Below are 26,132 nucleotides of genomic sequence, written 5' to 3' on the forward strand. Positions count from 1 at the left end.
CCGAGACAATCATAAGGTCCAGAAAAGTCAATAGAAAGCCTTTCCCACGGACCAGTAGGAGCCTCACAAACAGACAGCGGTTCAGTGGACACCTTCCAATGTTTGTCAGACCTGACACAAACGGCACAGTTGTTGATAAACCTCTCAACAAAAGAATTCAATCCAGGCCACCAATAGTGACACTTAAGTATCCTCTTTGTACCAGAAACACCAGGATGACCAGAATGAGCCAACCTAACAATTTTTTCTCTAAGGCTACCAGGTGGAACAAATAAATCATTCCTCAACAGAATATCATTTTCAATGGATAACTCGTTCGCTACCTGCGCAAAACTCCTCAAAGAAGATTCAATATTTCTAACTGAAGGCCAACCATTAACCACATAAGACTTGACCTTAGCTAATAAATTGTCCTTACAAGCATGATCGTTTCATTCACTCGCATCAATACCAAAATTGCTAGACTCCACAGCATCCACAGCAGCTACAACACACTCATGCAGATCAGTGACTTCATCATGGGTATCACCAAGTGGAGGCAACCTGGATAAACAGTCAGCAGCAAAATTCTTACCACCAGGAATGTGCTGAATCTCAAAATTAAACTCCTGCAGTCTTGCAATCAACCGAACCAACCTTGAGGAAGCACTACCACTCCTGACACCATCCATCATATAGACTAACGGTTTATGGTCAGTCACCAAAACAAAAGGCCTACCCCACAAACAATTCTTCAACTTCTCCACAGCCCACACACAGGCAAGAGCCTCCTTTTCGATCGTGCTATAATGTACCTCAGCACCTCTAACAGCCCTTGAAATAAATGAGATAACTCTCTCCTTGCCATTAACCATCTGCGTGAAAACAGCTCCCAAACCAATTGCGCTGGCATCCACAGTTACAAAAGACTTCCCCTCTGGATCAAAAGTTTTAAGACCCGGGGCATTGGCAATAAGCTTGATGACACCCTGAAAAGCAGAATCATGAACATCAGTCCAAATGAATCTAGCACCTTTTTTAAGTAATTGTCTAAGAGGCTCGACAACCAAAGCATAACCTTTAACAAATTTAGCGTAGTACTCTCCTAACCCAAGAAAGGAACGTAAAGCATCCTTGTCCTGAGGCTTACTGGCATTTTCAAGATTACTGATGATATCCTTTTTAGGAAAGATCCCTTCCTGAGTGATTTTATGACCCAAATAGTCAATTTCTTTAACAAGAAATTTACATTTCTCTTTGCTCACAGTCATGCCTTTGCTGCTAAGAATTTTTAAGACAATTTCCAAAGTGACATTGTGTTCATCAATAGACTTTGCAAAAATTAAAATGTCGTCTTGAAAAGACTGGACACCTTTCACACCATGGAACAAATTTTCAATTAATTTCTGGAAAACGCTGGCAGCTGATGCCAGACCAAAAGGCATTCTCAGGAATCTAAATAACCCAAACGGAGTTATAATCGCCGTCAGATCTTTAGAATCTTGATCCAGAGTGACTTGATGGTACGCTGCTTTTGAATGAATAATAGAAACATTTTTTGCTCCATTTACAGCAGCCAACATTTCCTGTATTCTGGGCAAAGGATATGTTTCTACTACAATGTTTTTATTGAGAGATCGAAGATCTACACACAGCCTAATTTCTTGGTTCTTTTTAAGAGCAATAACAATAGCCGAAACCCATTCAGAGCTATCAGTTGGTTCTATGATACCCTGAGAACAGAGACCGTCCAAGTGCAACTTAAGCTTGTCTCTCACACCCAACGGTACCATGCGAACCTTGTGTTGTACGGGTAAAGCTCCTTTTTTAAGTTTGATCCTGTGTGAAAAGCCTTTGACCTCCCCCACAACATCTTCAAAAACATTCTTATACTTATTAAGAATAGGAGAAATAGAATAATCCAAAGAAACACTGTGAACAGGCATTTCTCTCAACTGAATAGGATGATCAGATCCAGGACATAAATTGATGCCAAGTTTACCAAGATCATACCAACCAACAATGTTCTGCCCATCAATTGCGACATAAATTTTGGTAAAAATGACACGGGACTCAAATTTTAATGAGTCTTCAAAGAAGCCTAGCATTTTGATCTTAAAATTACCAAAAGCTTTAGGACTAATATCAAATTCGGCCAGTTTGATACCTTTCCATTTCTCATAAAAGAAAACATCAGATAAAATGGTCACAGGCGAACCGGAATCAGCCATATCTTCAAAGGCAATTTTCCCAACATGAACTATCCCTAAGGGAGCTTTGAAAGGAAGAGAAACACTATTTATGTGACTGTCAAAGGAATCATCATAAATAGTAATGACTAAATTCTCCAAATCATCATGAACGCAAGAAACACTGGAAACAGCGGTGTCAGATCTACCACCCTTCCTTGGAATCCTACAAGAAGATGCAAGATGACCAATCTTACCACACTTAGTACATTTCCTCTTGAGAGCAGGACAATCTGGAGAATTCGCCAAATGTACCTTTGAACCACACCTAAAACAACTTAAAATTCTACCAGACTGAAAATTATTCTTATTACGCATTTGAACAGCACAAACAGAGGCATCATTAGTACACTTGTTTTCATTAGCAGCAATGACTTTAGGAGACTCAATAGATCTTTCAATCCCTTTGGCCAAATCAATTACTTCTGCCAGGGTGGGATTGCGACAAGCTAAGTCGTTCTTGTACCTTTTTAGCTGCACAATTAAAAACAAATTGATCCCTTAAAGCAGTATCAACATAGGCACCAAATTCGCAATTAGCAGCTAACACCCTCAGAGCCACAATATAATCCTCAACAGATTCATCTGCTAGCTGTTTCCTCTTATGAAAAGAATGTCTTTCAATCATAACGTTAGGCTCATCTTCGAATTGTTTTTCAAGTCTAACAACAGCTTCCACAAAAACATTCCATCCATCACCTCCTTCGACTGGTGGTGCAATGGGTATACGGTTCTTGAAGATCTCAATGGCAGCTGTTCCCAAATAACTGAAAAGAATGGCTTTCTTTCTCTCTGCTGAAACTTTAGTACCATCAATTGCAACTATGTAATTTTCAAATGTGTCAAACCATTTTTTCCACCTAAGTTTTGGTTTGCCTGGAATTTGTAAAAATATGGAAGGTTGATTGCATATCTGAGATGCTGCCATTTCAAACAGTAATATAAACAAATAAATAAAATTGCAATATTATATGTGTGCAGATCACAGTAGAGGTAAAATAGCAAAATGCACCTTTCAATAAAAGTAAAGTGTGCACATCACTGAAGTAAAGAAACTGTTTTAAAATTGTGTGCACATCACAGTAGAAATAAAATAGTAAAATGCTTTAAAATTGTGTGCAAATCACAGAAGTAATGACTGCAACCAGCACAAGTGAACACGACTGAAGTACTCAAAGAAACTAAGAGCACTGCAGCTTACAGCACTCCAGCTTACCACACCTGCACTTGTTATTTAATGAAATACCAGCTTGAAATAAGAGTGAGCGAATCACTGAATTCGCCAGTAAAATCTTCAAGTTGCCGCTTTAAAACGTTGCGAAGAGATCATCGTTACGCTGTATAAATGAAGCCGATGACAGAAAACAGCTGATGGTGAATAATTAAAATGGCCGCTACGCTGCGTGATGCGCTGCGTTTCAATTATGCGCGCTGCGTTTCAGTGATGCATATCAGATTCCAAATAGGAGCGAGGTTGCGTGCTCAATGCGCCGCCACGTTTCACAGAACAATACGTCCCAGAAGTCCGTTGTGAATCACGGACGTCATCAAATGGGAAGAGGCAGGAACGCGACAAGATCAACTGCCACAGAGACGCTTCAGCGAAAAGCGACTGAAAATCCCCAAATATTTCAAGATTTACAGTACCTTAGAGCTTCCAAAAGACATCACTTTAAAAGGCTTCACAAACAGCACTTAAACAGGATTGCAGCGTAAGTCTGTTTCTTTTAAATGAATTTGTCAAAAAATTAAAAAGGTGCTCAAAATCACAGTGGGTCCAGTAATATTTAAGAGAACCTCGTCGCCATTGTAAAGATGCGGAGGAGGCAGTAAAGGTTTAAAAGTATGGATTTATTAAGTTTAATCCAATGACCCACTGGAGCAAAGAGCAAAGCGTCTAAATCAGATAAGCTCCAACCGCTTCTCTGATTTAGAACACCACACAAAACACATTCTCAATTACATGGGTAACACTCTACAATGACATGTTAAAACTCTAAAACTGAAAGAGAAGAAGGATACCACGCCGCCCTGGAAAATCTTGCAGCGAGGGGGTTATAGTGTGCATACCCCAGCCTTAATCAATGTACTACCTAGGATAGGCTTGCTGGTGCTGGTGAGCTCGGCCGCCTTGGGTTTATTACCTTAGCATGTGTAACACGAAACCAGGTACCTCATAATCTTGTACTTGAGTACCGTTTTACACCTAAGTGGAGCACATGAGTTTCTGTGCCTTGTCATTTTACATTGATTGATGCAGGAACTACTACAGGTTTATGCTTAGAAGTAAGGCCATGATAAATGCTGTGTTTTCAGAAACTGCATAACACAAAGAGTTTGATGGCCTAATGTTGTGAGTTATGCCTGATCATGATAGGGGGACGAGTACCCTCTCAGAAACTGCACCATATGTACAGTCTGGGTGCACTAAATATGGTGTTATATGTTTTCACAATGTTTTAAGACGTGTAACTTATAGTTATTTACTTCAGTGCCCTACATGTGATATCATGACAAATGCCTATTTGCAAAGTGATTTATGATTCATGCTTTATTATGATAATTGCCTAGTGGCAAAGTGATTTACGTGGTTCATGATCTATGCATTCCTATGACCATTGCCTAGTGGCAAATTGATTCATGTAATGTGGTCTATGTGCTTTATGTAAAATGCAAGTGATATTTTTATTTAACCTTGTGTGAAGTCTCGTTAATGGTGCATATTGTGTGTCACTGGTGTGAGTGTGTGATGCGCAAACGCTTTACACTGCCTCCGGGATAAGCCTGACTGCTATGACAAGCTACCAAGCAGGTGAGCAGGGGTTATCATGTGTGTGTAACTCCCTTACCCTGACTAGAGCGACCAAAGCAGTAATCCACTCAGCAATCCATACAAAATACAGGTCTGTGATTGGCACAGTACGAGTTCTTTGCAGCAGGCATATGAACCCCCTTTGCTACTTTCTGGCAAGGGAAAACTGCCACTAGACTAAACTCTGATCTCTCTATCTCTAGCAGGAACATTATCAATCACTAGAGTTAACTTGACATTTTTAATGCGGCCTGAAAACTTGACACACATGGAACTCTGCCAGGTGTTTAAAAATCTTAAGTTATTACTAAACACAGCGCTCTCCCTCGAGGTCAGCGCCCCCGTCCACACCAGTTGCACTGCCCTAAGCAGGACATTTTTATCTCAGTGAACTGCTGAGTGGGCACTTACTGAATGAACCTCGGAGTTCCCTTTGACAGGAAGTAGTCAACATTAATTTCATACTTGGGGCCAACCCAGCAGGAAATCTTTGTGCCTTGTTTGACATATAGGTGGCGACATTCTTTAGTTTCCTGTAAACAGGGCTTAATTTGTGTAGAGGAAGTAGTAGTAAAACAAAGTGTATTAGGTAAAGTATCCATAAAACATTCTAAAACAATAAAATCACCTATAAAGTATAAAATTGGCTTAAAACCCACAAACCCCCTCATGAACAGCACACCCTACTGAAACCCATCCTTTAAACTCTGTTTGATAATCAGCATAAAATGTGCAATTCCCACTGATACATCAACGTAGCATATTTTGAACAGCTCTATCGCCTCCAACCTTTGCAATATACTGTATTTTAAAAGCAAGGGTCTTAAAAACATAATACGAATAGGAGTATAAAAAACACAGTCCACGAGTACGAGACAAAGGACCTTTAGTATTCAGGGGACATGTGCAGATCGCCATTCTAGATCATATTACATAAATTGCGGGATGAGTAGATTGGGTTACACCCCACTCTCACCTTTAAAATGTTTTCCGCAATTGGGGATCTGATATCTGGGCTAGACAGGGGAAAATCGTGTCAAGGCCAAGGTTGTTCAATGAGATGCTGATGGAAGGTTTCTACCTCAGATAAGTCAAGTCAAGCGACCGGGCAACCTGTCCCACAGCTTTTCAGCATTTGATTTGCAGGAAAAGGGAACCAGGCTACCATTGTACCCCACTCTGAATGCGTATTTTCAAGGTCCTTTAGCCTTTTCCTTGCTTCCCTTGTCCACCTTCTTTCACTGCCTTGGATCTCCTCCCAACACAGTTTAGACACCTTTAAGGTTTCAGCATCCACCAAATGTTTATTGAAAAATTTAAGGACCTAGGAGTGTGCCAACATGTTTCAGGAGATCAGATTCAGTTCCCTACTTATGCCCTGGACCATAGTACCTGAAGGCAACAATAAGCGCCTTCTGAGAAACGCCATCTCTAACTGATCCCAATCGAAAGAGGGGTCAAGGGCAAGTACTTCAGGTCCATTCAACCCCAAAGAGGGTATTTCCCCTTCATAAGCCTTTATAAAGGGGGGTGAGGGCAAGGCCATCGTTTTTTCAATTGAATCTGAACAGGCAACTGGCTTGCAGCATAGATCATTGCTTGATACAACCCATATGTGTGTCCCATTCTAATTTCTTGTTAAAAGACAGACATACGTATTTGTAAGAATCCACTATTTCCAGCTTTCGAGAATGTAGGTATGAAGATTTATTACTTTTTCCCAAAGATCAACACCTTGGTTTCCTCAAAACTGATTTTCAACATATTGTGCTTAATGTATGCTTCAAGGGAGTCTAGTTTTCTCTGTAAAAGTGAATGGGATATAATCCAGCAGAACGTGATCATCTATATATGTCAGGCAAGGAACCTGCTGGCTCCCACCTTTGGAGGGGAAATGACTTTGCCTGGGCTATAGATGCCGGACGGTCTGCTAGAAATAAACTAAATAGCAAGGGGACTAGAACAAACCCTTGACTCAGACCAATTTTGATGGAATTTTTATAGATAGCCTACCTTATTTATCTAGTTCGACCTATGCCCAGCTGTCGGTGTGTAAAGCATATAATACTCAAAGAAGATTGATTGGGAGCTTCAAGGCAACAAGTTCACTGAGTCGAAAGCTTTCTAGAAATCAAGTAAACAACTACATAGACTTTGGTTCACTTCTAGTGCCTTCCAGATAATGGCCCAGAGAGCAAAGCAATGCTCTATGGTCGAGTGACCCTCCCGAAATCCTCCTTGCTCAGTCAGTACAATTTTGTGTTCAGAAGTCCAGTCCTCCAGCTTGACAAAATTATTTTTGAGTACACCTCAACTGAGGTGTCCAAATGGTTGATCAGTCTATAATATGAAGGGTCCGAACCATTCCTCTATTTAGGTCGAGCATCGCGCATACACTGTCTGCAAGACCTGCGGTCATCAGTAATACCACTCTATTTCATCCTGCTACTCACCATTGGTCAAACTCATACCTTGCTCTTCTTTACTGCCTCATAACTGGTACAGCCAGCAATACGTCACTTCCCTTGTTCAGCAAAGGAGCACCGGATAAGTACAGTATCGTTACCCAAGCAGTGCTTTTCTATTAGTTTAAGAAAACAATTTTTTGTGCCCCCGCCAGGTGCTGCTTTTCACACGGTTTATTTAGCAGTACTTTTCAGAAGGACCCGTTCATTTTTTATTTTTTTTAGGCATGGGGAGATAAGTAATTTGTCCACAATCGCAGGATGTTTGAGCCTCAAACCTGGTTCCCCAGCTTCAAAGTCGTCCACTTTGGCCATGAAGCCACATCCGTCCCAACTCTCTAAAAAACAAATCAGAATACCTCCTTGTTTTCTTTTTTCCCTCTGTCTCGTGGTCTCTGGTGACTATGCTGGTGTTGCACCACGTCAGGTGAGTTCAATCAATATGGTTTGCATGACGTGTCCAACCAGTATAGTGCTGCTGGCCACACGGACTGGCTGTATTCGCTAGAATCCTTTGAAGCACTGTATGTTAGGCAGAGACAGCCCGGGAGACTTATGTGTTTAAGTGGAGGAGAGCAGACTACTGCGGATGCAGACTGTGTTTATAGGGTTCTAGAAAACGTGTAATATTTTACTTGGCATAAGGGACAGCCATTTTGGCTGTGGTGTCCATTTAAGTTTCCATCGTAATTCTTTCGTCTTCTCACTCTGCTTGTGCTATCTATTTTAGTTAACTTCCTGACTCCGCTAAAAAGCAGTGTATGTGCTGAGAGTTTGCAGCTGCCAGTTCACCTGTTAACTGTCAATCATTTACTGCTGCCATAAGCATTTCTACTCCCCCTCCCAATTTGCTGACCATGTAGCTATTCATCTGCCCTTGTTTGCTGACAACTATTTCTAAAACTTGTTCTCCCTATTTCTGTTAACATGCTTACACTGCACAAAACCTGTATAAAAGGGCACTGGTTTGTGAAGCCAGCGTACTACTTCAGGCAGCTGTTTGGATGTGGTCCCACTCATGAGTGATTAATAAACTTATTATTTATTTCCAACTCCAGTGCTGATCTCTATTTTTCTGGTCTTTAAACCCATGGACAAAAGGGTGACCCTGCACCAGCGTACCCCTAAAAAGGTACATTTCCCCAGTTTGGCGCCCGACTTTTGAGGCCCCATTGGAGACGCGGCCATTTGAAGGAGTTGTCATGATGGAAGATCGAAATTTTGCTGTGGAAACGCACTGCACGAGGAGACCTTTGTCTTTGCAGGCCGACGTGACTTTTCCGGTTTTTCCGATTTGACCCTCCTGGTGGTGGCCAGTCTCAACTGTGGTTTTCTTTAGCGCAATTTTGAAGTGACCATTAGGTCGACAGGTGGGAATTAGAGACTTCTGTTTGGTAAGGTTGCTTAAGCGGCACTCTTGATTTGTTAAGCCTGGGATTTTTGTTGAATTTGTTTTTTAATCTTTGCAAAGTTTGAAGGCAGGTAATGTGGAGATTTTTCTCCTTTTGAAATATTTTGAGTAGTAATATTTTAGACATATTAGAAAAGCATGCCTGTTCTCAGCCCACTCCGTAGGTGGTGTTTCTGCTCTGGTGGTACCAAACAAAGTTTAGTAAAAAGTCAGCCAGCTCCCCCAGAGGGGACACCATCAGGGACCACCTACCTAGAGTGAGTGACAAAGACTAGCCAAGAAGGACTAACTCCTGCCTGCATAGAACATAGCGCGCTCCACAGGCTGCTCTTAGCGCAGGATAGGCAGAGAGGACCTTTGTGGAGCCGAGAGGTGTTTAGAGGGCTGGAGACCGCCAGCACGGGGGACTGTGCGTGAGAACTGGCAGGAGCCCCGCACGAGCTGGATTGATTTCGACAGACGGGTACAGACTGCAGGACCAGGGAGGGACTGAGAATAAGGAGGCGCCGCGAGGATGCGGTGGACCACGGCGCAGCCAGGGGGTCTCATGGGGGCTCTCCTCGTCGGACTGCTGCTGACCTCCTCGCTCCTCCGGCTCAACGCTGCAGGTGAAATGGAGGTGCCTGAGTCGCATGATCCTTTGGGTCAGATGGACGGACATGATCCACTTGTTCAAACGCCAAAAGGGTATTTTCTGACATTTGTGGAACCAGTGAATAATATCACTGTTGTTCAAGGCCAGATTGCAACACTACATTGCAAGGTGGCAGGAAACTCACCTCCCAATATTCGATGGTTAAAAAAAGATGCACCAGTGGTCCAGGAGCCGAAAAGGATCACTATACGGAAGATGGACTATGGCTCACGGCTTCGAATCCAAGGTCTCGATACTACAGATACTGGATACTATCAGTATGTTGCAAACAATGACTTGAAGACCATTTCTGCAACAGGGGTCTTGTTTGTAAGACTAGGTCCAACACATAGCCCAAATCACAATTTCCAGGAAGAATATCAAGAAGATGGCTTTTGTCAGCCGTACCGAGGAATTGCCTGTGCACGATTCATCGCCAACTGGACTATTTACGTGGACTCTCGCAAAATTCAAGGGGAAATTGAGAATCGAATAACAGCTGCGTTTACCAGGATAGGCACGTCAACACACCTCTCGGACATCTGCTCTTAATTTGCCATCCCTTCCTTCTGCCACTTTGTGTTCCCACTCTGCGATGAGCGGACCCGCACTCCGAAACCGCGCAAGCTGTGCCGGGATAAGTGTGAAGTGCTGGAGAAAGACCTCTGCCGCCAGGAGTACACCATCGCCAGGTCCAACCCTCTCATACTGATGCAGCTGCAATCACCAAACTGTGAGGAGCGGCCACTTCCCGAAAGCCCAGATGCTGCCAACTGCCTGAGGATTGGCATTCCTGTGAAGAGGCTCACCAGATATCAGCAGTGTTACAATGACTCCGGAACCAAATATAGAGGTACGGTCAGAGTTGCCAGGTCAGGCCACCAGTGCCAACCGTGGAATAGCCAGTTTCTGCACAGCCACCATCTGACAAGCATGGTCTATCCAGAGATCGGTGGAGGGCATGCGTACTGCCGCAATCCCGGCAACCAACACGAAGGCCCCTGGTGCTTCACTCAAAATAAAAACGTGCGCATGGAACTGTGTGATGTGCCTCCTTGCCATAACTTAACCTAATGGATTGTCCTCATCTCCTCTAATCTTCCTCTCTTCGTTTCCTTCCTCCGAATTCCGTATTTTGTTCGCTCTCAAGACCAAGTTGCATCTCAACCTTATGAACGTTTGTTGCTTCGTTCCATTCAAAAGAGGCAGCTCTGTTGTTGCTCATGCCTTTTATTAGTTGTTGTCACTGCATTCTAGAACAACTAGATTTCAATAGCATGGATTATAGAGGGTTCTCAGGTAGCCCCTCAAGGGGATTGTTTCCACCCTGATAGAGGGTTACACCTTGAACAATAAGTTTATGATGAACTGAAGAGGAGATGGGCCGAGGATTCCCCCCGGCCGTCACCTACCCAGCCAGACCTTGGACAATTTTTCCCTTCGTCTCTACGCTGTATCTATACACTACCCCTTTTGCCTACACCCCCTTTCCATTCCTCACCCCATTTCACTTTTCTTCTATACTCCTAAAAAGTTTTTTCTGGTATCTTTTGTAACTATTTTCTCCTCGTCTCTACGTCCTGTCTTCCTCCTACCCCTTTACCCTATCCCCTTACCCTTCCTGCTCCATTCACCTTGTCCCCTATGTTCTTTAAATGCTTTTCTTGATACTTATGTAACTTTTAACTGATGTAATTTGCAACATTATTGTCCCTCATGTAAAGCGCTCTGATTCCATCAGGTCTAGCCAGCGCTATATAATAACTCATTAATTAAATGTGTTCCCATTTAGTACTCTTTCTCCTTACCTACCTCCCTAGGTCCTATCCACTCTCCCCTGAATCTCTCACCTTGCCTGCTAGTGTGCCTAGCCCCCTGTCCTTTGTGTCCTTTGACTAAGCACTCCTTCTCCCCTTGTTGGGGAAAGATCCAATATTTATACTCTGGAGTCTCAGCGTAACTGCTGAGAGAGTCCACTGCGCCAAGGGAGCCACTTTCAGCTGAGGTATGGTATGGCACCCCTTGCCAAAGCACTCCCTCTCCCGTTTTTGGTTTAGGATCCAGTATGTAGGCCTTGGAGTCTCAGAGACCTTTCTGAGAGTGTCCACTGCGTAAAGGGAGCCCCCCGCAACAGAGATAGGGAAGAGACACCACTTCCCCTGGGATCACAGCTTACTGGACTTTGGACGTTGCTTTGACTCGTCTACCGGTTTGTGTCCCCGTCGCCCTTCCCCTTCTCTTTCCATGAAATTTCCTTCACCCTCCCCTCTTCTTTCCCGCCTTCATTACCAGTCTACTTCCCCTGCTCCTTCCCCACTCCCCTGAATCTTTTCCCTTGCTTGCTTTTCCCCTTTCATATTTGTGCTTATTGTTTATCTTGACCTTACAAGTAACTATGTTGCCATGCTCTAATAACTGTGTAACCTTTGTAACGATGTAACCTGTAACTATGATCTGATGCTCATGTAAAGTGCTCTGATATCTCCGGGTCTAGCCAGCGCTATATAAAACCTTCAAAATAAAATAAATAAATAAAGAGACATGGAAGTCAAATATGGTATTTCTTCCATAATGTACGGTCCACTGTGGAACAAACACACAAAAAAAGATTCTGATCTACAATGGCCAGTGAATGGGTCATTTGTTTTAAAAAAGGTTCAACATTAGAGCAGAGTTTATTTAAAAGAGAAAGTAGAGAGGATATGTTTGATCGTGTGCGTATGTGGGAGGAAGAAGTGCGAGAGAGAGCGAAAAGAGCAGAAGCTGTAGCAGAAAAAAAACAACGAAAAACGATATATCAAAAAACCTAGAATTAAAAATAAAGAAAAGAAGGAAAACATTGAAAAAGTATATAGGTAACAGCGATTAGAGGTAAATGGCCAGTATCCTAGTAGGCGCCCTATTTATCCCATACTTAATAAACCTCAGGATGACAGCATCCTGTTAGAACGCCCACCACCCCATATACACTTCCTACTCCAAGTGCCCCTGAGGATGAGATTTCCGACGAGGAGCATTTGCCTTCAGATGATAAAGATAAACAAGCTGGACGACAGACTCGCTCTACTTTGACTAAGGCAGAAAAGGATACCTTAAAAACTGCTATTAGGGCGGAGGCTCGTTGATCTCAAGCGGCATCGCTCATTGTAACTATGGTTCAACAGTGGAACATTGCGTGCAATTTTGTTTTGTAGAAAAATTTGTTTGGGAGGTAATATTTGATTATGGACAAATTTCTCAGGAATTAGAGCCAGAACAGAGGGGACTTTTCCTTTTTCAAACCTATCTGATATGATTAGACGAGTGGTTAAAATTCGAGACACAACATTGCGTTTACAAAAGGAGAATTAGCTAGAAAACAGAGAGGTATGAAAGCGGTTCAATCTCAAGCACAGAATGTAGATGCTCCGGTGGATGAGGCTACACCAGTAGTACTACAGTAAAACCTATGCGTGAAGCTGCGCCGCGGTATGTTCCGCAAATGTGTGTGGGAACCAATGATGATAAAACTTTGGATGATGGAATGGGATATATTATATATAATTGGGGTTATACTCCTTGGAGTAGAGCTGATGTGATGGCTCTTAAAGCTGCTTCGCCCGACCCCAGAAAAATCCTGCCGCCTTCCCTGAGCAGGTGGAAGGAGCAATTAGCTCCTGCACTATGACCTTGCCAGATATTGATGTTTTTTGGGTTTATTTTGCCTCCTGATATGTGGAGAACAATACGTAAAAATAGGTGACAATGCAGCATATGGTGATACCTGGGAACATTTTGAACAAATAGATGCGGAAAGGGAGCCTGTGCAGAAACCTCAGAAGGAGATATTAGATCTTCCTAAAGCTATTGTGACTAAGTTAAAGACTCTCATATCCCCTAAGAAAATAGATTGGACTATGTTAGCATCCTTTAAACAGAAAACGGATGAGTCAGTTCCTGACTACTTTTCAAGGTTTGAGGAAACATTCCATGATTTTAGTGGTCAGTCATTGGCCGATGATACGGGTAAGCATTTGTTTGTTGATACATTTGTCGCTAATAAGTTACCGGAAATAGCTTGTCGCTTAAAGGTCAGCAAGAGTTCTTGGACCACGTCTTCCCCAGTTTCCCTTTCAACAATGGCCCAATAATATGAGCGGCAGGAACAGGAAGCAAAAGGCCTAGAGGATAAGAAGGTAAAGGAGTTAAATACAAAAGTTATGTTGGCTCAAATATATGGTCCACCATTTAGTGGAGGTGGAAAAGGCGGACAAGTAATGTATAGACATGGCGTGCCACCTCTTCCTCGAGCAAACCCTGCCTCGCCAAGAACTTGTCCTATGTCCACCCTCCAAGCCATGACGGGGCTCAGTTCCTGTGCTTAATACCGTATTCAACCGGGAGTTGGGCAGCGGATCGCTGGACGCTTCATCCAAATTCATCTGCCTTATCCCCCATTAATTTGACCAGTCCCAGAACGGGGACCAGTTCCTGGACTGTTGCATGACTCCTGGAACGGCCTCTTTCTATCGTCTTCGGCCACCACACTTTGCCTCTACCGGATCCTACCTTCGTTCTCCCATGGCCGATCTGGGCTCTGTCACAGTGCCAATACCCTGATCACCTTCATCAATCGGCAACCCGGTCCTGATGAAGATCCTAAATCAATAGGATCGAAACGCCGTCGACCCGCAATACAGCGCGACTCATGGCGCAGTTCTTCCTCTGCTTCCTAAACCAATTGTAAACATCCATTCACCAAAGAGGAACCATTAACTCTGTATATATTGTGTTTTTCATTGTTGTCCTTTTGCGTCCTTCGCTGTTTTCCACCCATATATGTCACTTGCGCCATCACTGTTCGTTTCACTATCACGTAGCGCACACAGCCCCCTTGGGTTGCCCACAGCATTAATTTGCTTTCAGTGCAGATATCTCAAACTGTTTATTGTAAGTTTTTTGCGAAAATACATCTTTAAATATATGATGCTATATGAACTTCTAAATCCAATTAAAACTCCTAGTCTCTCTTTTTTCTATGTCCAGATCTTTTGTAATGTCTTGCACATACAAACGTTTCTGTTACCAAAGTGAATCCAATTGAGATATTGTTGTTGTTTACACATGTACACCCAGATCTCAATCTAGTCTACGGGTTATACTCCTGTTGTCTATTCCCATAGGGCTGAGATCACCTTCCACAATGCTGGCTCCACCTCCTGTGCTGCGTCTGAGGACCCTGGCCCACACTGACAAAGAAAGAAGGTGCACCCTGGCAGAATGTACCCCGAACTGGTTTGAACTAGTTCCAGGCCCCTCTGCCTTCAGAGGACAAAGGATTTGCTGGTATAAATATTGGGACCCAAACCCCAAGATTTTAGATCTCACTGGAATCAAGGAACCTGCCAAAAAGAAGAGCTGGAAGAGCTGCCTGAAGGAGTACTGCCCCTTTGCTGTGTTGTTGCTTTGTTGGGTTGGCCTGCAGCTGCTGCTTCGGCCGTGGGCAGTGAAAGGACTGTACTGAACTTTTTCTACTTGTGCTTAGTATCTCCAAGGGCCTGAAACTGAGCTGGCCTCCTGTTAAGAAGTCTCAGGGACTGGCAAAGACTTCACCAACCTCTGGGCACCGCCCTTGGAACCGTTGTTTCAGTGTCCACAGAGGAGAGGGAACCGCGACCGACACGGTCATCCGACTCTGGCACGGGCCTGGTTTCCTGAAGGCACCGCAACGAAGCACTGCCTCGCCCTGCACCGCCCGCCTCAATCTCACCGATGCCGTCTGAGACGATCGCCACCGAGTCGTTGCTCGCACCGCATCGAGGGGCACCGCATCCTGCATCGCCTCGCTTCACTTCACTGGCCTGGGCTCACCGACACTGTAACTGCTGGCTCGACACCTGTGACCACCACGTCACGTACAGCTGTCCAGCTCTGGCCGCACCGATTCCCGCCAACCGGCTCTGTTGCTGCATTGTAACTTGCCAGCACCGCATAGAGCACCGTCTTGCCCTGCACCGCCCCCCTTGGTCTCACCGACGCCGTCTGGACGATCGTCACCGAGCTGCTGCTCGCACCGCATCAAGGGACACCCCACGCTTCACTTTGCGCCGTAACCGCGACGAGCGCCACGACCGGCTTGGTCACCTGCATCGCAACTTGCCAGCACAGCATCAAGCACCGTCTTGCCCTGAACCGCCCGCCTTGGTCTCACCGACGCAGTCTGGACGATCGTCACTGAGCCGCTGCTCGCACCACATCGAAGGACACTACACCATGCACCGCTCCCACTTTGTATTGCAACCGAGACTGATGCCAATACCGACTCGCACCTCTGTGTGAGTCGCACTAAGAAAGATACTGTGAACGAGTCTGTCCCGCTGTTGCTGGCCCGTACCGACGCGGCCAGCTAGAACTGTGAGACTCTGTTGTTTTCAACATCGCTGTAGACTCGGACCGAGTTAACGACTCATACGAACTGTGTTTTCAACGTCATTTTGCCATTTAAGAGACATCTGGTGAAGCAACTATTTTTAAAGTACTGTATTGTGGATTTTTATCGTATTTGGTCTTGTTTGAGTAAATAAAAATATTGGATATTTTTCTGAACTTGTTTAGTGTCCGTTTGTAGTGCTTACACTGTATTACTGCTGATTATGTGCGAATACTTTACACACTGCCTCCGAGATAAGCCTGACTGCTCGTGCCAAGCTACCAAGGGGGTGAGCAGGGGTTACTTTAGGAGTGTAACTCCCTTATCCTGACTAGAGTGGTGGTTTCTGCCTGGCTCTGGTGCAAACCTTAGCCAACCAGGAATCCCAGGTCTAACATCGGTTGTCAGCGGTGAGGATAGGTCTTGTGTTTGCACTTGATCTACAGTGATTGGTGTGCACTACTACCCTATCTCAGACCTTTAAGTACCACATACAGGTTCTTTTTCTTTTTGGCCTATTTTTTTTATCTTGCCAACTTTGAACTTGCTACTTCAACATGCCTGAATCTAGAGCATCGTCAGTTGCATCAATGGAAATTGCCTTTGAGGAGGATAGGTTGGAATCCCACAACGTAAAGGAATTGAAAACCATTTGCAAAAACCTGACCCGGCCAGACGCCTCACCAGGAAGGAGGAGCTACAGAAGGCGCGGAGGGCCTGGGTAGCAGCCAGACATGCCAGTGGGCAATCTGGTGATCTCACTGGAGAAGCAGAGGATGCTTTACCTAGGGTGGATGTGCTTTTTGGAGGGGGGGGCTTCCTTCAAGGAAGCAGTAGCTTGTCCCCAGAGGAGCTGGAGGACAGGCGTGAAGCACAAATGTTTTAATTGGAGAAACTCAGAATAGAAAGTGAGAGGGAAGAGAAAAGAATAGCCATAGAGGAAAGTAAGATGATGCTGGATCATGAGAGGATGATCAAGGAGCTGGAGCTAAAGAGTAGAAACGGCTCAGATGGTGGCAGCAACCCTTCAGCACACACACACAGGATTGTACACATCCGCATGAATGTAGGTAAAGAATACAAGAAGTGAGGAAATATACATTTTTGGTCAAGTTATGTTCCCTATCGTGTACCCCACCGTCTCCATGTACGAGTTAAAGTGCATGTAACTTCCCTCCTGTGCCAGCTATGAAGACGCAAATACATTTGCGTCCAACGTTAACATGTCCTTTTTCAGACCCACCCTGAATGGGTTGGATAGTCCGTTCCTAAGTATGCTATGCCAACGTCTTTTTGTAGTATACTCTACATGTTTTCCAGCTCTGGCAAAGTAGGCCCAGAATTTCTGCCATCGAGCCTTTTCCTTCCTTCTGACTCTGAAAGCCTCAGCCCAGGCTGCCCCCGTACCCGTGAACTCTGCCTTACTTCCAGCGCGGCCCACCACGCTCAGCTCAGCCTGCTGCCTGCCAAGACTGACTACAACCTTCGAGTTATCTGTTCCGCTCCTCGAAGATACATTCCTGCCTACTAGTTTCAGTAAACATTCCCCAGCTGCAGAGCCAAAGGGCCGGCCTGTCTCCGTGCAAGTAATTCATAGCCTCTGTTACCATGCTCCCATGGAAGGCCCATGCCCCCACGCTTCTCATGCAGACACTCAGGCGCTTATACACGCACTCACAGTCAGTATAGAATAGCTTCTGCCCCAGAGACCTTTCCGCCCAGATAGCTCCGTTCCTAAAACATCAGATATCAGATATGATAGAAGCACAAGTTGATCTGACATGCCAGACTTCTGTCTCTTTCCGTCAGTGCAAATGTCAAGCCCCCTACACCCTCCAGTTTCACGCCAAATCACACGTCATGCAGCTGCGCGCGCATCCAAGCTTCTGATTTCTGCTGACATTGCAACATTTCTGTTTTAGTGCCACCCACATGTGACACCTACCTGTGACGTTTCTAGAACACACCTCCAGTTACGCCTAGTCCACGCCTTCTGATTACGTACTAGTAACACGTGGATGCTGTTATCTTGTCTACTCTCAGCTGTTACGCCTACTATATTGCTTCCTATGATGTAAATTAAGTATATAAGCTATGTATTGTCAATAAATCATGGCTCTATCCCTTCCTGAACCCCGTGTGGTTGCAGGAACATGATATCCTATTCCGGAATAATTCCTTTTTAAGGAATAAAACCCCTAAGAACTCTAACACCACGGACTCTGTCTTCTTTCTTTCCGATTGAGTTATTATTGATTAAGTACTTACCTGCATAGAAATTAAGATAGTAAATTAAATATTTACGACATTTTGGCGCCCGAATAGGGACCCCTCCCCCACCTCACGCGCCGGTTGGTGCGTTGTAAGCTCTGTCCCCTGCCATCAGTTAGAAGGAAACTACGCGTACCGGCAGGATTTCCTGTATCTCCCTCTGGCCCACGGAGGTGACGAAGATTACGATCAGTACCCAGACGAGGCGGTGAGGAGTGCGGAGGATCCCGACCAGAGCCTAGCCGAAAGAAGCAAGGTCCGAGGTGTCAAGAGGCCCACCAGTTTTCCGAAGTATCCACGGGACGTGTCGAGTCGAGTCCGGTCCAGTCCAGTCCAGTCGAGTTTTCCGAGGCCTTCTGTTTTCCGTGCTTCCCGGTGAGTACCATTGCTGGGACGTATCTAGACGGGTTTGGGTACACAAGTCCGGTCTGCACTGTTTTAGGCAGTGTATCTGTACTGTTTAGCAGTACATCCGATGATTCAAGTTCTTGCACTGTTTTCAGCAGTGTATCTGTGCTGTTTAGCAGTACACCTGATATAGGGGGTAGTCGTATATGTCGCAAATGTCCTTTTTTGTGATTAATGTCGTGGTATGAGTGTGACTGTTTTTATGTGCATTATTGTGTTCTTGTATAACTAGCTGTATCTAGTATTAAGTAGCAAGGATTGAGCGTTAAGTACCGAGTAAACAAGATGCCGTTTTTCAACAAGTTAAAACAGATAGGAACTAGGAAAGGGATACTAGAGGAAGAAATTCCTATCCCCCCTAAGGATACTCCTGGTAACTTTATGTACCACAAGCATGGCATAGATGCCATAGTGTATCTAGATTTATGGGCCGACTATACTAAACATCTAGACGAGAGATACAGATGGCCAGTTACTGGAACATAGGATGCCGAGTGCATCATGAAGGTAGAGGAAGCATTATGGAAAAAGAAAGCCAGACAATCTCAGAAAGACGCCATAGAGTTTTGGCGTAAGGAATCACGTAAGCGTGCTGAAAAAGAACTACGTAGAGAGGACAGACTTAAAGAATCAGAGAAAGCCCGAGAAAGCGAATTAATTACTGAGGGGATCCGAGTAAAGTCAGGACAGATAGACCGTGCACGAAATAACCTCGTAAACGGTATGTATCTCGCGGCCGAGGGTTCGCCCGAGGCCATTTCAGAAATACCGAAAAATCTACCGTCACCATTGGTTCCAACTAAAGTAACTCACAAGACTACTAAAGACATATTCCTGAATTCCTATCTAGAGGATGTAGCACCCGCCTACACCAATCTGCCTGTCCGCGCTCTGCCTAACGACAGGGATGGGGGTGGTAACCCGCCCCAAGATCATATTCCGCCTGTTCCACCCCCTCCACCGCCTCCCATACCTAAAGTTGATCTACCGAAGCCACGTTTACCTGACCCTACTAAAGGACAAATTCAAGTACAGATACAGACTCCACAGAGAGATAATGTCCAAGCTTCCGCCTCAGGAGGTGCGATGGGGGGTCACCAGACCCCGCCATTAACACGCAGGTTACAGCTCGGGGACTTGCAGAGTCCCTACACGTACAAATCACCCCGTCTCGATATATTCAAGGGACAACTTACAGTTTGCAGATATGATCCAGTACCCGGCAAAGACGATAGAATGATAATGGCATCACTACGATTACGATCTGCTACTGATTTCCTGCTGATGTTTCCAGGAATGAACGAGCACCTAGATAGAATATATCAGTTTATTCAGACTGGGAAAGACCCCGACAGTATTAAGGATGCCATGGAGCATCAGAAAGTTGACGTTCAAAAACAGATATTACGTTTTCTCATAAATTGCCTAATAAGAGAACGAGACAGGCCTGAGACAGATCAGGGTGAATTAGATGCACTCAACAGGTGGGGTCAAAATATATATGAAGGAAAACACGACAAGGGGACTTGCATAGCCAGTATGTACAAGAAAATAAGAAAAGCAGTGATAGACCTACACAAAGAAGAGAAAGAAAAGGCTTCCTCCGAGGGGGAAGAAGAACCTGAAGAACCAGAAAAAACTACAGACACTATAGCGTATGTAGGTAAGGGAACTTACCTTAGGAAAGGCATCCGTCCTGAAAGCAAGAGAGTTCTTTTCTCTGCCTTGACAAACCCGAATTCTGCTGAACATCAGTTCCAGGAGACTGATAAAAGGCTTCGAGATCGAGTAGGGTACCATGTACTCAATTCTATGGATGAACAAGAACTAGCCCGGTCAGCCATATTATGGACTGAAAATCCGGATATATACAATGATGACACCGTAGCACAGACATTCCTGAACCTTTCCCCAGACGAGCAGAAATTAGCAGGTGTATACATGATTCAGCACCTTCTCACGAAATACAGAAATCAACATTCTGATCCAGGTCCCTTACACGAAACATTAGAAGAACTACTCATGGACAGATGGAGAGGTTTAAGTACCAAATTAATTCAAATAATTCTAGAACAACGCCATAGATATGACACTTTCATAAGCTCCGAATATGTCCCCGCCCCGCGAAAGGAAAATGTATCATATGGAACGTCGGCATGGCATTGAAAGTCAGAACCCCTTACGAGAAGTGCACCCAGTTATGGGTGACGATCATAACTTGAAACGAGTGTATGTACACACACCTCTGACTAAGTTAGAACTGTTAGAAATGAAGAAACTAGTCCCGTGCCATGATAGAGATCCTGCAGGTTTTCATAGAGAGCTTAAAGACATGTTACTGATGGGGGATTATACGTACGAAGATATCACGAAAATGTTAAAAGTACTGCTGCCCACGGGCATTTACGAGAAACTAAAAGAAAAGGAATGGGAGGTGGGGGAGAAAAAGATTGTATGGACAGAAATAGAAGACGAAGAGAAGAAACGGGTCCCAGGGGTAGGCCTTGGGGAGAAAACTAAAGCACTACCAGGTCTGATAGTACAGGTTCTGCCAAGATTATTGACAACTAGAAAGGAAGACTGTGATGCAATATCAGCCTGTAAACAGAAACCCGACGAAGATACTAGTGACTTCTATTCAAGATTCGAGAAATGTTTCATTATTAATAGTGGTCTAAAACCAAGTAGCGAGTCGTACCCGCATCTTTTTGTATCAAAGTTAGTCGAAAATTCCCTGTTAGCAGTTAAAAACCGTGTATACAAGGTCGAGAGTACATGGCAAGCCAATACGCCATCCCAGATGTTACAAATGTTACAATATCATCAGAACAGAATTAGAGAAGAGCAGGATCAGGAACAAAAACGCATGAAAGACACGAAAATGAAAATGCTAGTAGCCCAATCGGTCCCAACCGATGGCCACAGAAAGGGTACGACCCAGACAGGTCACACGGCAGCTCCCGTTAAAGGGACATGCAACTATTGCAAGCAGCCAGGTCACTACGTACATGAATGCCCAGTTCTGAAACATAACATAGCGACAGGTAAAACTAAAGAAAGACCGCATCCGCCTAGACAAGACCATAACCAGCATCAGTCTTCACAGAATATGCAGCCCATGCAGAATACACAGCCTACGCATGCTTCATCACCTACAGCACAGACAGTAGCGGTATCACAGCCGCAGCCCATTGCCGCGTCTCAGCAAGTTTCACAACAGATGTACCAGTATGCCCAGTCCGCTTACCCCGATTATCCACGATATACATGAAACAGCCTAGAGAGGGAGGGTGGCTTGCCTCTTATTGAGATTCCTGTAGATCAAGAGGGTCCTTATGTACACAGTCAAGTATTGGGAAAAGACAGAAAGTTTTTAATTGATACAGGGGCAAGTCGCACCACAATCAGTCATGAGGAAGTTCCAGGGGCACCCCTCTCAGGCTCACAGAATGTTTCCCTTGGTTTTTCAGGAAAGCCCATTGTAAATGAGGTATCAGAACCAGTTCCCCTGGCTGTGGGTCCATTATCACGTGTTACAGACTTGTTACTTACGAAATCATGTCCAGAAAATCTGTTAGGAATTAAAACATTGAAGGCTCTAGGAGCCGTGATCTGCTGTTCCCCGGAGGGAGTCAGACTCTTTTTGCGGGATTTCAAGGGTCATTATATGTTGCGTGAGTTTGATGTCAGATTGAAAAATGTACCAGACCACCTGTGGGCAAAAGGCCCAACTGATGTAGGTTGTATGCACATTACCCCATACCGTGTTACACTCAAACAAGGTGTAGTTTTACCCAGAATCAGACAATACAAGTTACCACCCGATGCTGTAGTGGCTTTACTGGAAATCATTGAAGAGCTCATTACCCAGGGAGTGGTCGTAGAGACCGACTCCAATATCTGTAATTCACCCATCATTCCGATTCTTAAACGTACTGATCCCAATGCACCGCCAGTATATCGGCTGGTGATTGATCTAAGAGAACTGAACAAATGCATTATTCCACAGTACCCTGTGGTTCCCGACATCTCATCCTTATTGACTGCTATTGATTCAGAAGCGACGTTCTTTACTGTAATTGACCTCAAGAACGCCTTCTTCAGCGTACCTATTGATCCAGAGAGCCAATATCTCTTCGGATTCAGTTTAAATGGACGCAGTTTCAAATTTTCACGCGCACCTCAAGGATTCACAGAAAGCCCCAGCATCTATAGCCAAGCACTGAAAAGACAACTTGATTGTATCACAATGCCAGTTAACACCGCTTTACTGCAATACGTCGATGATCTGCTGATCACCGCACGAAGTGAGCCCGAATGTGAACAAGCATCACTGACAGTTTTACATTTTCTGGCCGACAAGGGACACAAGGTGTCCCCTTCGAAGCTACAATTCTGTGTTCAGCAAGTTGTGTACTTGGGTCACTTGCTGTCCAAAGTGGGGAGACAGCTCACTCCCGATCGCATTCAGCTAATCGCAAATATGCCACAACCCCAGACACAAAAGTAAGTGCGGGCCTTCATAGGCCTCACCTCGTACTGTAGACAATGGATTCCTCAGTATGCATTTCTAGCCAAACCACTCATTCAGTTAACAATGCAGGAGGCAGCGACTTCGACTGTCCTTCCCTGGACTCAGGAACATACACAAGCCTTTGAGGAATTAAAGAAAGCATTATGCCAAGCACCAGTTCTAGCGACACCATGTTACAGCAAACCTTTTACACTTTTTGTTACAGAACGTGAAGGTACAGCACTGTCTGTCCTCACTCAAGACCAAGCAGGTTCATATAAGCCTTGTGCTTATTTTTCGAGTACATTGGATTCAGTAGCCCAGGCACTCCCTGCGTGCTTAAAGTCAGTAGCAGCAACAGCATTAGCAATCAGACAGAGCGATTCAATTGTTTTAGGACATCCATTAACAGTTCAAGTTCCACATTCTGTAGAGGTTCTTTTAAACAGAACCCAGACTCAACACTTGACCATAGCACGATTGACAGGTTATGAATTGACACTATTCCAGCCACACATAGAAATCAGACGCTGTAGCATCTTGAACCCCGCAACATTGTTACCTGCAAGTATGACCGATCCAACACCGCATGATTGCATAGAGATCATTAATACAGTAACAAAACCTCGACGAGATCTAACAGACGTTCCATTGACAAATCCAGACCTGACACTTTATGTGGACGGTTCATGCATGAGAACAAGTACAGGAGAATTAGTGGCCGCATATGCAGTGACCACTGAAACTGAAGTTAAAGAAACACACCGTATTGACACATTGTCTGCTCAAGCAGCGGAGATCATCGCTCTGACCCGAGCTTGTATTCTAGCCAAGAACAGAAATGTTAACATATACACTGATTCCCGCTATGCGTTCGGAGTCGTACACGACTTCGGCATGTTATGGCAAGAAAGAGGTTTTTGACCTCTCATGGTGCCAAGATACAACACGGTCCCCTCATTCAAGCATTATTAGAGGCAATACATTTGCCCTCAGGCATATCAGTCATGAAGTGTAAAGCGCATACTAAGGTTACAGATTCTGTTTCCCAGGGTAACGACCTGGCAGACCAGACAGCGAAACATACAGCATTGACTCACACCCAGAATACTGATGTGACAAAGACAATAGTACCAACTCAGTGTATGTCAGTCAGGGATCCCACCCTAGACGTAATCGATATCCAGACACATGCCACTTCAGATGAAATAAAGAAATGGACCGAACTAGGAGGGATCCAGACAGATCAAGGATGGGTCACAAAGGGAAAACCTACATGGTTCCTCCCCGACTCCATGGTTCAAATCATGATAAATACAGCACATAGTCCTGCACATCTAGGAGAAAAAGCTATGTTAGACAGTTTACAGAATCTCTGGTACAACAAACACTTACGAGCAGCAGCAAAACAGAAAGTGCGTACTTGCATGATCTGTTGTCAGTTCAATCCAGGTAAAAGCGTCCCCGTAGAGCAAGGTGGATTTTATCCTCCCGATCACCCTTTTGAAGTCCTCCAGATGGATTATATCCAGATGGACCGTTGTCGAGGATTCAAATATGTCCTCGTAGTTGTTTGTGCACTCTCTCGTTGGACCGAAGCATACCCAGTCTCAGATTACACTGCCCCGACCACTGCCAAGCAGCTGGTTCGAGAATTCTTCCCACGATACGGCCTGCCTCGTGTCGTGTACTCAGATAACGGACAGCCGTTCTCATCCGAACTTATGAAGCATGTTTCCCTTTTGCTAGGATATCAGTGGAAATTCCACTGTATCCGACATCCCGAAGCCGCAGGCCTTGTAGAGAGGCATAACCAGACACTCAAGATACGCCTTGCCAAAATATGCCAGGAGAAAGGGGTCGACTGGATAGTCGCCCTGCCAGTTGCACTGTTCTATATGAGAATGGTTGCACATTCGAGATCAGGACTATCCCCGTACGAAGTGGTCTTTGGCAGACCACCGAATATGTGGGGGACGCCCATTCCTAAGAAAATTACCGATGTTGATTGTAATATGTTGACAGATTACCTTGCCTCCTTGATGTCTGCACTCCAATCATGTCGTTCACAGGTTGCCGCAGCCTTTCCTGACAACACTGATGTAAAGCCACATGATGTCCGTCCTGGCGACACAGTCCTCGTGAGGAACTTTGACAGGAAAAGCCCGCTGGAGCCCCGCTGGAAAGCACCGAAGACCGTCCTTCTTACTACGAGGACCGCTGTGAAGTTGGAGGGCAGAAAGGGGTGGGTCCACACGAGTCATATTAAGTTATGCAATGAACTGAAACCAGACCTTGACTCGCCCACCCCCACCAAAGACTGTGTTAAACCTAGTGACTTTAAATTACCTGAAGGAGAGAAAACTCCCCAAGAGGAGTACCGACTCAAGCTTCGATCTAGCAAGTCAGACAGTTTAATTGTTTAAGTCCTCCCCTAGGTGAATCGGTTAAATAGTTTCTGACATGTATCCCCTAGATCGAGATAGAGAGAGAGAGAGACAATTCAAGAAACGTACATACTGCAAATCACTGCATAGTCACTGTATAGTGACATTATTAATCATGTTTTTTCTAAGTATTCTGATAATTGTTGCAAGTGTACTTCTTCCAATCTATTGCCCTATTTTCAAGCGTGAACAATCTGCTTACAATGTTTCTGCTGAACATTCTTTTAGCGAGTTACCTCCACATGAACTTTCTTACAGACTTGCGCTGCGCAACAACACATTCATTAGTATGTTACACCACTCCCATCAGACTAATAACGCTACAAATTGCTGGATATGTGGCCGACTCCCTCCCTACCAGAATTACAAGGGAGCTCTGCCCCTCTTTCCGTACCCGTTCACTTATAACGGCTCCTGTGGTGCATGGTTCAAAATAATTAATTCCTTAGATCCTGATATTGCTGTTCTCGACGGGAACTGGGTTTGGGGAAACCTGAACTTAGTCCTGCTCAACGTCTGTTACCCTGATAAGGA

At 44.7% G+C, this 26,132-nt stretch overlaps 1 protein-coding gene and 1 pseudogene across 3 annotated transcripts in view; one reads left to right on the forward strand and one right to left on the reverse strand.

Annotated features, from left to right (window-relative positions):
- LOC147664876 (TBC1 domain family member 8B-like) overlaps positions 1–26,132 on the reverse strand; it is a 381,117-nt gene that overhangs the window by 296,280 nt on the left and 58,705 nt on the right. The gene's annotated exons all lie outside the window — the stretch shown is intronic.
- On the forward strand, positions 7,735–10,624 carry LOC147664877 (tyrosine-protein kinase transmembrane receptor ROR2 pseudogene; annotated as a pseudogene). The gene has a single exon (XR_015305085.1). The product of XR_015305085.1 is annotated as a tyrosine-protein kinase transmembrane receptor ROR2 pseudogene (transcript).

Source organism: Lissotriton vulgaris, unplaced genomic scaffold (genome assembly GCF_964263255.1).
Source record: "Lissotriton vulgaris unplaced genomic scaffold, aLisVul1.2 SCAFFOLD_1639, whole genome shotgun sequence".
Classification (NCBI taxonomy): Eukaryota; Metazoa; Chordata; class Amphibia; order Caudata; family Salamandridae; genus Lissotriton; species Lissotriton vulgaris.